General features: G+C 37.1%; 1 protein-coding gene and 1 long non-coding RNA gene across 4 annotated transcripts in view; both read right to left on the bottom strand.

Annotated features, from left to right (window-relative positions):
* Positions 1-15,942, bottom strand: part of LOC146439628 (SAM and SH3 domain-containing protein 1-like) — a 531,074-nt gene that overhangs the window by 467,290 nt on the left and 47,842 nt on the right. The window lies entirely within an intron of this gene.
* The window catches only part of LOC146439629 (uncharacterized), a 53,659-nt gene that overhangs the window by 643 nt on the left and 37,074 nt on the right, over positions 1-15,942 (bottom strand). The window contains exon 2 of the long non-coding RNA XR_014851289.1: positions 1,109-1,243. This is a non-coding gene — a long non-coding RNA (uncharacterized LOC146439629). The remainder of the gene's footprint in view (positions 1-1,108; positions 1,244-15,942) is intronic.

Raw genomic sequence — 15,942 nt, forward strand, 5'->3', positions numbered from 1 at the left:
ACTATTTGCAGCACTGCATTGATGTTAAGAGAGGAATGACAACATATCAACTATAAATACGAAAAGTAAAATCAAGAAAATATATAAAATCTCAACTATTTGTACTGTTTAATATGCTTATTAAAATAAATCACATACAGTAGCTTCTAGCTCTCATACCGGTATTTAGAAATTACTTTGAACCTTCCATCCCTTTACCATTTTTTAATCTCCAGTGAAGTGCAACAGCACATAGCCTTCAATAAACTTTTCTTTCCAGATGTCTATCAGGGAGAGAAGTGCTGTTCTCCCATGCCTCTTAAATATGGTGCCTGGAAACTCATTATTAAAACCATTCTTGTGAATGCTCAGGCTCTAATTCATGACTTCTCTGAAACTATTTAATCAAACCAAGATGTCCGATAGTCAAGAAAGTTCTTCCAATGGGCAAGAGCAACAGATCTTTCACAACCCGTTAGAAGATGTGCCAAGACAAGTTCCTTTCCTGTGTAATAGAAGCCACAGGAATCAGAGTTTCTGATCAAAGTCCAACACCTCAGCACTGCCAAAAGCTGACAAGCCTTTTTTCTCCTCTTTCCTGAAAACAGCTCTGTAATCACACTGGATTTTAATAGGATAACTATCTCTTGGACTCAGGCTGAACTCAGTTGTATTAAACTATGATTAAACCATATGACAGTTGCTACATATAGCATTACTTCATATATTTATTTTTAAAGCATGCTGAGATTCTTATGCAATCCGCTACTACAGTCCAGGTCACTGGGGTTTTCTTAATACACAGAAATTTCTGTCAGGGACATGTATTAAGCATGGAACAAAATATTCAAGGAGCAAGTGACAATTCTGCTGTATTCACCAGCCCAGAATATATATTTGCTGAATTAAATGAAGTTATTCTGTTTTTTCACGAGCATAACCATGAAGAGATTTTAACTGCTGCAAACAAATTCTCCTATGCATTTTTTCATACTGTGGGGCACTGCTCTGAACCTTTTCATAGCACCAGCTATTAGGAAACTCATGGCTACAAATTCCTTTACCAAGATTTAGGGGACTGAAATAAACTGACCATGTAAAAAACTAGAGCAGGTCTGGCAAAGTTTACCTGCTCATATTTTGCATTGCAGCTTCCAGATACAGTATTTTCAGCTCACTAGTGAGGCACACTCCCATCAGGGGTAATGTAACCTGGGGCCATGTGGAGTCCTCTTTAAAATGTGAAAGCAGCATCAAAGTGCTCCTGAGTAAGAAAGAACCAGTGTTCCTGAGTAAGAAAGAACAAGGTCTCTTGCAGCTGAAACAAAGGAGACTTAAGTGTAATACTCCATCAGCCATTTCACACTCAAGCCAGAGCAGGGGATGAAGAGGAAGAACATCGAGATCTCTGCATCTGCCTTTCCACAGCTATGCTGATGCAGTGCTTCCGGCAGAGTGGAGGGACAACCACACACACAGACTAAGCAAATCACACCTTAACTGAGGAACTCCTGTCACATAAGTGCTACTCCAGCCAGCCAACATCCTGCATCAGCAATGTACTTCATCAAATAATCTCACACCACTGAGATCCTTCAAAAATGTACAACTTGTTCTTATAGAAACTGTTACAACTCCTTAGCAGTTTGGATGTATAGCTGACCTTTAGATGTTATTCACCTAGGTGTACCAGAGGAAGTAGATGTTCAGCAGTAATATAGAACAGTCTGGACTTCTGAACTTCTTAGCTCTTGTATTACTGATTCAGTGTACAGCCACAGCAATAGCCTAGAGTTTATTGGTGCATCACTTAGCAGGAGAAAAAGTTAAGCACTGACCAAAAAAGATCTAATTGTCCTCCTGAGGAAGGATGGTAGCCATAACATTGTAGCCTTAACATGAAAAGTCAGGAGGATCTCAGGACACAGAAAACTGCTCTTTCCTCAGTTCCAGTTCTTCTGTTTGAGCTAAATCACTGTTAAATGTGTGTGCCAATGACCTAATTCTGTTTTCTAAAGATGTATTACTTACGCAAGAGAGACCATAACAACCTCTTCACAACTATTCCCAGTCAATTGCAGAATTACATACTTAAAATATGTACAATGCATAGTGAAACATAATAGTGAGAAAACATGCAGAAACCAATTTAACAGAGGGATTATAACAAGTTAATACAGTTTCAGTTACATCTCAATTCAGTAAAAACAAATCTATCAGATTTCACACCACATATTTATGGAAATTTTAGCACCTACAGAGAAATGAGTTAGCTTCCTGAGGCACCGATATTTTCAAATTTAAGATGTTACGGAGGCATAAAAATATCACCAATAAATGATAAACCTCTCATTTAGCATAACTTTTCTTTAAAACCTACCAAATGGGGGAAAAAACCTATTTTCTAGTACAGTTCTCTCCACTCAATAGTTACTTACATGCCCACAGTATTCTTCAACTAAATAGGATCTAACTAATAACTTATAATAGTGGAATCACAGTTAATATTTCAAGAGACTTTCTACAGGAAACAATTTTCACTGTATGCTTGGACTTGTATTAAGAACAATTCTTGTGAGTCTAATGCTTTGGGATTATTAGGCTGCAAAATGCTGATACAACGCCTTAAAACTTGGTATATTGGCTTAATTGTCAGCAAGGTCTAAGTCACACGGAGATGTAACAGGTTTGGGTATAACATACCATTATTTTCAATTTTAAGTTTGTGGCAGACCTAAAGACAGCTATACACTTTATGCCTGCCTTTGCCTATGCATGAATTGCTTCTTATGAGCAGGAACAATGGGAACATGTAACAGATTCCTCTGTATCTGGTGATATTTAGAGCTGTTTGAAGCAGTTCCAGTCAGCCCAAGGCTACCAGTGTGGTGCTGACCACACACAACCTCCCAGCAGTTGTTGTATGAGAAAATGCTGTGGGGTTGTGCACAAGTGGAACCAGCTTTTTCCTACCCATTATTGGCCTGATACTCTTCCCAAGCTCATGATTTTTGCTGACTGATTTCAGCAAAAGAAGAATTTTAATCCCCAAATACTCTTGTTATTTTAAAAATCCTTCACATAAAGATAAAACACAGAAGCATATATAATAAGAAAAAGGGGTCTTTCTCTAAACACAGAAACCTTAAAGTAACAAACTGAAAAAAACCCCTAAAAACCTTAAGACTCTGTAAGTTTACGATGTTTTAAAAAGCTGATGTGTATTGCAACACTGAATGGATTTTACTCTACGCATTATATCTAAAATATAGTTGTTCCTGTATCCTGGTACAACCCAACCATACAGGAAATGTCTGTGCTTTGCTCTCCTTCCAACAGTTACTTGATAGCTTGAGCAGGTTGCTTCCCTTTAGTTTGAGAGCTAATTTAGTTGAAAAAGCCAGAAGACCAAACTCTTCTCCTGGTGAAATGGTCTTTACTCAGCCCACATGTTACTGCTTGGCCAGGGAGCAGGAAACAAGTTAGCTCCCTTTGCACTGCTTAAATAGAGCAGATTATGCCATCCTATTGCCAAATGGGGGAACTTGAAGTCACAAGAAGCAATCGTGCTTGATAATGTTTGTGCACATGATGATCACACTTTATAGTAACCTAATTAGAGTATTTTTGGTAAATAACACCCATAAATGTCTTAGAAGACATCTATGCTTAGATATTTATGAGAGAAATTACCTGCCATGCAAAAAACTACATAGCTAGAAAAAACAGAGGAGATGGGGGGCAGTTTTTCAAGTAATTGCCTGTAAGAAACAAAAACGTTAAAAAGAAGAGCTAGAATTTAGGTATGCCTTGCAGCATACTTGCCGTGCAGCCAGACAAGAATAGTTTACTAACCTAGTGGAAAATGTAACCCTATAATCCCTGTGCTGCAACCTAAAAACCAATGTGTCAACAAAAGTATGTGGTGAACTGAGAATGCAGGAGCACTTGTCTTTCCACAACACCCAACAATATTAATGTCAGCGCTGCATCTTCCTAACTACTACTTTGTTATAGCTTACTATAATAATGTTTGAAAAAGAAACATTAAAATAAAGGCTTCTAAAATCTTCCCATCAAGTGTTAAAACCCCAGAAACACTCATGCATCATGTCTCAGAATAAAAGCTATCATTTTTTAAATGAGGCTTCAAACAGGAAAACACACTGGTACAGTAATGAACAAAAAAATGGATAAAGACCGCCTGTCTTATGCAAATGAGAAAGTAAAATATGTATTGCAGAATTAAAAGTGAATAAAACTGTCTTCAGCATTTTCCTCCAACTGCATAACATGAACAGCAAAAGAGAAAAAAAATTGTTTTTTCTCCGGTTTTAGAGATCAACATACCCTACAAGTATCTCCACACATTTAGGCAAAACCTAAGACTTTGTGGTTTTTTCTCTTGCTGGAAGACATACAAATTTATGGTGAGAAGGAAATATTTACTGTGTCTCACATTTCATACTTCTGAGATTAGATGTGTGTGTGTGTGTAGAAATAGCTGTCATGGTTACAATTTCCTTCAAGTCTTAGTATCCTATAAAGCAGCAGCAACATTGCACTTCATCTTTCTTCACATATACATATTAAAAACTTCCAGCGATAGAGATAGGAGCTCATTAACAAACTGAAGACAAGTAAGATGAAGCATCCTGAAATTATTATTTTCCCATTAATTGTTTTGACATTACAAGATAAAAACCTGTGAAGAGACTGTCACAGCAAAGCAGTGTCTATAAAGCATTATGTAAAGATAAAAAGTCTTTACAGATCAGATTTTAGTCTGGTTCCCCAAGAGGCCACCTATTTCAATTTGTCAAATAAAAAAAGCTAAATAGCTAAGAAATTAAATCAGCATTAGTGTATGCTTAAATTTTTAAGCTCTGAGAATTGTTATAGATGTAATGTCACCCATATGCTATCTAGCTGAATTCTCATCAGTTTATCTGATTGTAATTAAGAATTCTCATGTACATGTTGAAGAAATCTATTTGCATGTTACAGAAACCATGGTGCATTATGACTTAAAAAATATATAACCCACATACATTCATTTTTTCCTTTCTAAACTGAATTATGCTGCTTTAAAAAAAATTATTTTGTGTCAGGTACAGCTTTTTATCTTACATTAACATCATAATATGCCTAAATAAAATATCAAGGAGTGTTTATATTTTGTTTCCCAGACATTCCAATTTCTTATTTCTTCTATCAAGAACAATCAATAATTCATTGCAAAAATGTCTGCTTCACATTTGTTTTCAGTAGTCATTCCATTGCCCTTTCACTAACATGAAGATGGCCATAATCCAGTCTTGACAAGCACCCATCTCATTAATGCCTTTTTAATCATCAAGGATGGAATCCCTGTCAAGTTCTAGATATATTATGTCAAAGCACATTCAATGCACAAAAGCATCATTCACTCATACATTACAGTATAAATAGGTTTATTATGGAAATCTGAAATTAAAAAGCAGTGGGCAACAACATAGGAAAAAGTAAAAGAGAATATATAAGAGCATGTGTTTTGGTGATATGTTGAAGTACAAGAAGGTTTTTGTTTTTTGGTTTTTTTTTTACTTTGGGTTATTGGGGTTTTTTAAAGTTTGCTGGGCTTTGATTTTTTTCCCCATCCCTGTCCTCTCCTTCATATCTTTTTTGTACCACAAAAAGATATGAACACTATTTCTTTTCTCTCCCACTGTTGTTCCGCTGTCACCAAAATGCTTCAGCCCTGTTCCTTCCCTCTTGCTTTGCACACTCCTGTCTGACAGCTTCTTACACAGCATTGCCTCAGGGCCAGCACAGGGTTCAGCAAGAGCACAGCAAAATAGGGGCTGTGATTTCAGTTTCAGTAGTAGCTCTTCAGCCAGGAGCAGCAAGTGCAGCAAAATGAATCCAGCTTTAATGATGTAGCTCCAGGCTAAAGCATGTTAAGTATCTCAGGGCAGGGGGTGACATGTGCACAGACTGGTCAGCACTAGCAGAACTAAAACATGCAGAAAAAACGCTCACACACAAATTCAGAGAATTCAATAAAAGCTTGAAAGAAAATTCACCAGTACTGACTTCAGTCAACTGAGTTTTCTCTCCCTTAACTTCCTCCAGATGTAATGAAGGAAGAGAGCAACTCAGCAGGAATTTAACTTTGATCCTTTGAATCTGCCCTGGAAAAACTTGTCTGCCATTAACTACAGAAAAGATTAGCTTTCTTTCAAAATCTCCCTTTTGTCTCTATTCAGCCAATGCAAGCAGACTTTAAAACTTTGTAATTTAGCAAATAAATTACGAAAGACATACCCCTGACAAAAAGGCCACCTGCTCCTAAATTTCAAGAGAGTGCTCCAATTATGGATCTCAGTAGATAAAGCTAATTGAATTGTTATTACTAGCTACTGAAATTATTTTGAATGTAAAATTTTTCTCATCTTATTTCCAGAAACTGTGGAATAGTTTAACCCAAAAATTAAAATATTAAAAAAAAAAAAAAATCAGTTATAATGGAAGTTTTAATACACACGTGTATAAATACAGTGCTCAGGCTCATAAAAAATATTGTATCTTGACTGCCATAAGTTGCTCCAGTGAGGTACAAAATTGTCTCAAGTCAAGCAATGGCAAATTTCCATACCTCTAAATATCTGCAATATTGAGAAAAAAGCCACACAACAGGGAAGAGTCACACAGAACATCCATTCTCAGGGGTCAGTTTGCAGTGCTATTAAATGTTACCACCACTAAGCACGTAAACGTTTCTTAACCCAGACCCTTATTTTCAAAAGAAAACTAAACTAATGTGAAGGCTGAAAGCTCTACAAAATGCCCATTCTCAAAATTTCCCAAAAAACCACATCCCTCCCCATCAAGAGAGTATGCCCACAAAGCCCCCAGACCTACCCCTCCCGGACTTCTCTTCTAGCTCCCAGAAAAAGGAATAGCCTTGCAGCAACATGGCCTCGCTGCCCTGACAAGTCAAGTCAAAGCAAGACAACTACACCCCAACTGAAGGAAATTTAAAATACATTTCTGAATCCCTTTCTATATGCTACTCATTTCAATAAAGTGAAACTAAGACATGATTTGACTTTTCTTATAGTATGTGACAAAAAAACTTTCTTGCTATTACCTGTGGTCGGGTTTTGGAAAAGTTCACGGGGAGGTGATTGCCAAGTGGTAGCCTTAACATATTTTACTTTTTTAAACAATTAAAAGGGTATCAATATTAATACATCCATGTTCACTGAAGACTTCTAGGCATGGCCTTGAAATAAGGTTTTGAACATCTGCCAGACAAATGAAATTCCATATCTTTGCATTGTCTCGTCTGACTCATGTTGGCTAAGCAACTCCTCACTAACACTAGCACTAGACTTCTCCCACTCAGGCTTTCTGATTACCATCCGTAATTACCCTTTCCCTCCAAAGAGACTAACTCCTTCTTACAAACAATAAATAGAAAATATTATGTTTTGATATTTCATAAAGATCAGGAGAAAAAGGAAATCCAGTGAAATGTACTGATAATGAAAAAAAAAAACCTATAAAGAATCCCTGCTTTTCCAGATACTGCTCCTTTTTATGCCTATTAAGTTCCATACACCAAACTTAATGGCATTGCACATAGTTGAGAAGAGAATTTGGCTAAAAGTGGTTACAAACTATGGCAGTGGGTCCATGTAGATTTATCTGCCAAGGGCAATAGTGTTGAGTATTATAAACATTCTGCTGGGCTTCAGGGTTGCCATATGCCAAGTTATTCTCTTCCCACACACGGACCATAAACTTCTGAAAGCAGAGGCAGCGATCCTAGGCTTTAAAGCAGCTTATGAAAGTTAGCCACTGAATGCCCCATTGACTGGTCATTTCATTCCTCAGATTTCCTTTACAGTCTCCTAGCATAACAGATGCCATACATATAAATTCATGTCCCCATACATCAAATTCCTACAATTATTCAGCTGTCTCAGTGCCTAATTGGATTTTTAAAAGCACTGAGTAATATAACATTTATTGATTTCAAGGGCAGTATGCATTCACATGATTACCTGAGCCTGTAAGTATGCTAACATCTATAATTTAACTGGACTTACAATGAGATCACCTAATTGGATACTCCAATTTTGTCATCGCTAGTGGTGTGACTTCTGAAGATGCTGAGGCTTTGCAAATCCAAGGGACTCAGAGCTTTGTAGATGCTCAGCACTTCTGAAAAAGCAGACGCTAAGCATACCTGCCCTAATCAGAAGGAGGCTACCTTTGATCAAGTATGCCTGACACAGCATGTTTATTTAAAGTGCTGAAGTATCATGCACTGTATACTGAGAGAGTTTGCCTGAATAGGAGACTAAGGGGTCCTTCCAATTTCATTCAGCACAGACTTGACATTCTAGCAGCTGTGTTTAGGTAGGCTGGAAGAACAAAAACTGATTCATATTTCAAAGATCCTTAGCACATACATCAAAAACAGAAGGTTCAAACTGAATTGTCTTTAAAAACCTGTCTTTGCCAAACATAGCATAGTCTCCATGCTGTCCTACACTTTGAAGAAATGGGACCAAAGGTACACATCCATTTCTGTGAGACCTAATTTGGAATTTATTTATTTATGCCTGCTTGGAAATTTGGCTGGCACATCCCTGTTGCCCAGCCTGGTTTCTGTGTAGCAAGAATCTACTACACCAGAGACATCCTGATGGAGTAAAAATGTATCTAAATACTACAAACAGCTAATGTCAAAGGAATGAAACAGAGCAAGGAAGTAAAAAATTCAAGCACATACAAGTGTTTGGCAGGGAGGTAAAGACTACTTTTTCTTGAAATACTCTCCTTTGAGATACACTTTTAACATATACCCTTCAGGGAGCTCTCAACCCTAGCCAAAAATGGAGCTCAATGCAAAAAATTACCTACTTTGTCCATCCTAAAAGGAAGTTCCTCATTAAGTTGTGGAGATCACAAAACTGTACTTCTTCAGCACTTAATGTCAGTATCTATAATATAGAAAAGATTTAAACAAGATAGGGAAAATGTTCTGTCTTATCAAAGTAATCTTACTAGTGCTAATGGAAGGTGCAGACCAATATAGCAGCAATAGTTACGTTGCGATTTTTTTTAAAAACTAGACTAAAGAGGTTGAAGTAGATATTATAAATATAGCTTTGGTTAGGACACAGAAAAGTTAAAAATCAAGATATTAATACAGCCAAGACTAAAACACAGACCTTTGCTTCCAATGCCGGAAAACAATTTCAAAAGCACAAAATGCCATTGTATGATACAAACAGTTTGGTAGATCAGATCTTAATTCTGCCTCTGAAAACTTCTAAGTGGAGGTTTTGGGCTGTGCTGGTCCACAGATTTTAATCCATGAACACACTGAGCCCTAGGTTGGATAGCAGAATTTCTCAAATGCTTTTATACTACAGACTGTGTCTTAACATAGTCTTTGATGCATCTTTCCTTTCATAGCAAGTGACAACTTTCCTTTTCCCTTCACAAATCATATAATATCTTTTCAGTGACTATTTAAGTTGCTTATGAAAGAGAGCAATCTTAGCAATATGGTTTTGTCTTCCTTTTAATACAATTTTAAAATTGAAAATCAAGAGGACACCTTATTAGCTCTCTAAGGATCAAATATTTGCCACATACTTCCCAGACCATCAATAACTTGTAAACCACAGAGTGAAAACCTTTATGACACAGTGGAAAGTCAAGATAAGATTATGTGACCAGTGAGTTTTGCTCATTTCACTTCACAACCCAAACAATTCTTAGCATTCTTGCTTTAATCTACGGTATATACAAGGACTAAAATAATAGCAAGTGATACTTAGTAGCATTCTGAAACTAGGTAATGAATTGAGCTTAGGTGGTGTGGGGGGGAGAGTTCAGGGGGAGAAGAAGAAATCAAGGAGGGGAGCAGGTGTGTGTGAGAAAGACAAACCTTTTTCCAGTTTCTGATTAACCAGATTCTAAAGATTCTTTAGGAAAGAAAATATTTAAGATGCAACTACAAAAAGCTCTCCACTCCGAAAACAAATGATATTATTGTTACTCACTCTTTTTTAATAAATGCTTACATAGTTAAGGTTTTGTTTTTGGGGTTGGGGAGGGGGAAGTAGTTAGTTGATGGTGGTTTTGTGTTTTTAAAGTACTTCTTACCAGTTATAGGAATATAAACATATTATGTAAGTTAGGAAAAAACCAAACAAAACAAAACAATTTAACACCGAAATACTACCTGTTCAGCTGCCACTGAAAGCTTTTCAATTAACAATTAGTCAGATTTGTCCTTTAAATCCCAGCACAAGAATTTAGAGGAACAGGAACACTGAGAATTCTTAATAATAAAGCTTTTGCCCTTGGAGAAGACAGAGGGTCTTCCTAATTCAAAAGAGTTTTACAGAACTAGGTTTTCTATTTTATTCCTTTAATAGATTCAGGATTTATTTCCTTAGTTGTCCAGGATTCTTGCTATTTTCCAGATAGCTCTGTTTGCTTGGTTAGTCACATGCAGACAGCTATTGATATAGTGCAACTGTAGGTTTCTGCTCAACCTAGTCCAGACAATGAACACTTAACAGTTATCTTTAGCTCAGTCTATAGCTAGAAACAGAATTGTAATCCTGCTCAGTCTTCAGTTCCCAGAACTCAGCTGGAAACCAAGCCAATGTAATCTCAAAGCTCCCTAAAATATCTCTTAACACTAAATAAAATGGACAGAAGCCGAAGGAACTTGAACAAGGTGTTTTCTACGTAAAGTCAGTTTTGCTCAGCTCTGAACTCCTATAATGTTTAATTCAAAGCACTTGTTTCTAGTTGCCAGTAGTTTACATAAGTTTGATGCCAGCTGGCAAAACCCAGCCTGTCACCTCAGTAAAACTACCTTCCCAAACATCACAAGCCCCAAGCAAAATGTCAGTATGGACAAACTCCAATTGAGAACATATGCCCTCAGCTCCTCTGACACCGTCCTTTCACAGTATAGCACCTTCCTCAGCACGGATGCATGGCACTAAGAAAAGCAGCCAACTCTGCATGTGTTCCAATAATACAGCAACACTGGCAGCTGTGGGCTGGCAAGTTTTGGGAGTTATGCACACCAGCACAGGAATAGAAGAGGTGTGGTTTGCATTCTACTATTTAATTACAATGAATATAATTTTCTCTAGGCTTAAATTCCTCCTCCTGATCTTCTTTTGTACCTGATAAATTAAAAGGGAGGAAGTTTTAGAGGAAGGCTGGAGAAGAGAAATAAAATCGCTCCTTGCGTCTGAAGACACTGTGCTAGCAAAAATGCAGCCATGGTAACTTAGCAATTACATCCCAGCGTGTTGCACGATAATTAGAACTGACGAGGTCACTTATACCTTGGCTTCTACAGAACGGAGAGGAAAGCATGAACATCAGTTTCAGTACTTCGAGATTACTACAATTTCATTACTGAATAAACTGACAACTGTTTTAGTCATGAAGGAAAAGATGCCAAATATTAAGTTTTAACTTCTTTTGTAAAAGTGGATTTTTCAAAGATAAATGTTACAAACCAAGCATACCAGCAGAGCAGAGACAGTATATCCTCTACACATTGCAGTATGCAGAGAAACCTTTTTTTTTATTTCTCAAACCTATGCACATAGTGTGTGGTCAAAACACTTTTCATTCCTGTCTGATAAATGGCATCCATCAGATTGAACCAGACAGGCTGACTTTGCCAGACTTGAGCCAAATGACAGCGCGTTTTCCAGCTGCACTGCAAGGCAGCATGACACAGATAAGAACACTGTGGGAAGATCATGACTTACTGGCCCAAGGTAAGTAGGTTTTTGAAACTGAAAGCAATTAAGCTATTTGCAGGTTTGTACGGTAACACTGATTTCTGCAAAAGCTTTTTCTGGGTGATTGGAAAGGAAGCATTTGAATACCATTCCCTTAGATTTTAAAGACACATAATCTATTCACAAGTATGTCAGGTGAAAAATAACTAATAAAAATAGTATTTTACGCAGAGGAAAATATGCAGCTTTAAATCAGGCTCTTGCTTCATATACAACCAAACAAATGAAAGACTGTAGTTCTTGCTTTACAAAAATTCAACAACTAATATTGCTGCTCAAGGGACAGTATCTCAGTAGACATCTGGGAAACCTACTGATTAATTAATAGATTCATTAATTAGACAGCTGTAGTGTAAGAAGAGAATTTAATTGTTTGGATTAATAACCCTACTAATTAGTCCTAAAGAAAATCATCATCAACCCATAGAGATGAGAAAATGCTGACTTCCTAAATGCTCATCTGCATGATTACCTTCACATTTCTAGAACATGTTAACTAACTACTGACAGACTTCCAAGACTGCATCTGCCATAGGAAGATCCAGAGCAAATCTAAAAGCTGTGATTTTTCTGGTATATAGCATATAAACCACTGAAGACAAATGCTACTAACAATAACATGCCTATTTCTTGATTCTCAAGCATGGCACTGATATGAGAATCTGAGAAAAACAATTAAAAACACTAAACATGTGTAGGGCTACATAAAAACTGAGGCAGCCTATGAATATTACTTAATTTAAAAATCAAGTTGTGCAAGTGACACACGACAGCAAAGGGGGGTCTATGCAAAACCATGAGAGGGCTGCAGGGTTTGTGAATAATCTTATTTGTCTTATCTCAGTGAGATAGACATATCCCTTTCTAGAAAAGGGATACTGAAATTATACGAGGTATTTCATATGAACCATAATCATCTACAATGTGTGACAGCCAGCTTAGAGCTCTGTTTAATAAGGAGCTAAAGACCTCATGGCAGAATGTTCCTGTCAAGAGAGGTGAATCTGACAGTATGTCTGTTTGACGTTAAATATGCTAAAAATTCTGATGTTGGTTTTTCTCCTTTGTGTCTTAGTTATCAAATGTATAATGCAGGTAGAGTACATCAAGGAATTTAGTTACAATAAATTGGTGAATTTTGTGAAGCACTAAGATGCTTCACTGTCATTCACCTCAAAACCTCACAGATAAATTGGTCATTTTGCATGAAATACCATTTAATTAGCATACAAAAATGTAGGAGGGATATAGAAAGGAAAAAGTGATATTCTGCATATCAAACATCCCACATAATAAAGTTTACAACCAGTTGGAAAAAAATTAACTATGAAATAGTTACACATGAATGGAGAAGAGACGGGTAAAGAAGTTAAAATGGCACAACTTGACTATTTTTTTCCATTCCATGTACTTGTTTCTGCAGACATAATATTCTCTTCCTGCACTCATAAATTCTTTAGCTTTTTAGGTCTTTGCATGCTGTTTATTTTTAGAAAATGAAGTATATTGGCCAAGTCAAAGACTGAAGGAAACCATGCCACATCAAATTATAAAAGCTACTTCGTTAAATAAAAATTCACAGAGTGCCTTGCAGAATCTTAATGGTGAAGGAGACCAAACATGTTTTCATAATTCTACAGCATCACTTTAAGGACAGCTTCCTCTGAGTAAAATAAATCTCTTCATGAATGTGTGTCAGATTATTATAATAGACTGCATGACATCAGGAAAGAAACCTATAGCTCAAGTGAAACTATGACTTCTATACATAGAAATCTTGTCATTGTTAGCTCTGGTGTTTATTTTACCTTGGATATTATAGTCAAACCAAATATTTCTCCTCACAAACACCTACAAATTCTGCATTTGTATGTTAAATGAGAAGTTTCTTAACAGAATATTGATCAAGCAAGTTCAGCTGTTAACTTTTATCCTACCAAGTACATATACACTTTTGTGTACCATAAACCCAGTGCTTTGAAAACACACAACATCTCACCCAATCTCACCCAAAATCCAATCTGCAGAGCAAGAACTGAGAGAGGGAGAAGCAGTTAGAGAAACCTTCAGAGACTGCTTGAATAAGGACAGGGTAGAAAGATGTGGTTGATCATGTCTCGACACCAGGTGCCCAAAGCTGCTCATGGGTCAAGGTAAGGACAGGCAGAGGTCACTCATCAGTTCCCATCACAGGCAAAACAGAGTTGACCTGGGGAAATTAGCTTAGTTTATTACCAACCAAATCAGAGAAGGACAACGAGAAATACAGCCCAATCTTGAAAACACCTTCCCTCCCACCTCTCTCTTCTTCCCACAGCTAACTGCTCTCCTGATTTCTCCACCTCCTTCCCATGAGCAGTGCAGTGGAACAGTGAATTGGGATTGCAGTCAGTTCATCACACTGTCACTCCTTCCTCCTCACAGGCAGGATTCCCCACACTTCCCCTGCTCCACTGTGAGGTTGCTCCCACAGAAGACAGTCCTCCATGAACTTCTCCCATGTGAGTCCTTCCCACAGGCTACAGTTCTTCACAGACTGCTCCAGTGTGAGTCCTTTCCATGGGGTGCAGTCCTTCAGGAACAGACTGCTCCAGTGTGGGTCCTCCATGAGGTCACAAGTCCTGCCAGCCAACCAGCTCAAGTATGGGCTCCACTCTCCACACTTTCATAGGTCCTGCCAGAAGCCTGCTCTAGGGCAGACTTGCCACACTGTCACAGCCTCCCTCAGGCATCCCCCTGTTCTCCACTGTTACATATCCCCAAAGCACATATTAATAATCAAGTTATAGGCTAGAACACTTTAGAGCACTTTTTGTTCCCTGCTGAACTGTATCTGCAAAGTTTGTCTGTACAATGACACAATTAGGCTTAAAAATGAAGAAGGGGGGAGGGAAACAGAAAGTGAATAACTCCACAGTCAAAGACAAAGACATCCATCCACTGTTCTACCAACCAATACTTTTTCCTAACCATTACTTGTTTTATGCAATTATTATTTCTATTTCATACAGGACAAATACACAGGTAGCAGCATAGATACCACAATACTGTAAACTTCCCCATTAAAATTGTCTGTTTCATTCAGCAACTTTCACATGTTGCTGAACGAAAGAACAGCTACAACTAAGTGAAGAAGTCCTCTGAATAACATAAAAAAAGATAAATTATTAAAAAAAAATGGATCATGCACTGGTATAAAGGAAAAAAACTCCACATTATTTCAGGCCCCTTTTATACCACATTTATAGAGAGTCAATGATTTTTTTTTTTACTGATTGAAAAAGAACAAACGTGAATTTTAAGAAACAAGTAGAAAATACAGCAAAATATGTTCAGAGGAATGTTGTGTGTGGGAAACCACCTCCCTGCCTTCTCTAAGTATACCAAAAGTTAACAAAACACTAGGAAAAAAAAAAGGAACACTAAAGCCGATGGTAGAAAAATTTTTCAAGTAGATTTATTCCAGGGATAAAACCCACAAATTCCTATTACATGGTGTTAGGGAAAGACAGATATCTATTTAGATTGCAGTGACTGCAGTCAATAAGTGTATTTCATCACTGCTGCTGCCAAAAGAGACAGTATAGAAATGTGTCTGACAAGTGTAAAGAGAACCTGAATGATTTATTGTTTGCATTACATTAATAACTGCAGTGTCTGGAGGAAGATGAACCAAGTGGGATCAACTGGTTAAAAATAAATCATTGACATTGCATTTCTAGAAACAACCTTTATCCATAACTTATAAAGTGACTTTTTCATATTACTTTTTCTTCTGCATTTGACACCCTTTCCTCCTGATGCCTATTTAAGAAAGTATCACATATAGTCACTGATTCTGTTTACCTGACAAACACAAAAAATTCCCTAATATAACAGTTACCAAATCATGCATTTAAATTGCAAACATTAACTAAAAGCAGATTATTTTCTGAGCATGGAAGTGACTTATTGAACCAAAAATTAATTTAAAGGAAAACTTATTGAACCAAACTACTAAAATTAAGCAAAAAGCACAGGACTGCTGTTGATGGCCTAAGCAGCACCTTTAAGGTCCTTCAGCATTCCCTTTTTCCTTCTTTGTTTTTGGCATTTTGACATTTAAAAAAACAAATTA

The sequence above is a fragment of the Lichenostomus cassidix genome, chromosome 3, assembly GCF_008360975.1.
Source record: "Lichenostomus cassidix isolate B80296 chromosome 3, HeHo_3.0, whole genome shotgun sequence".
Taxonomy (NCBI): Eukaryota; Metazoa; Chordata; class Aves; order Passeriformes; family Meliphagidae; genus Lichenostomus; species Lichenostomus cassidix.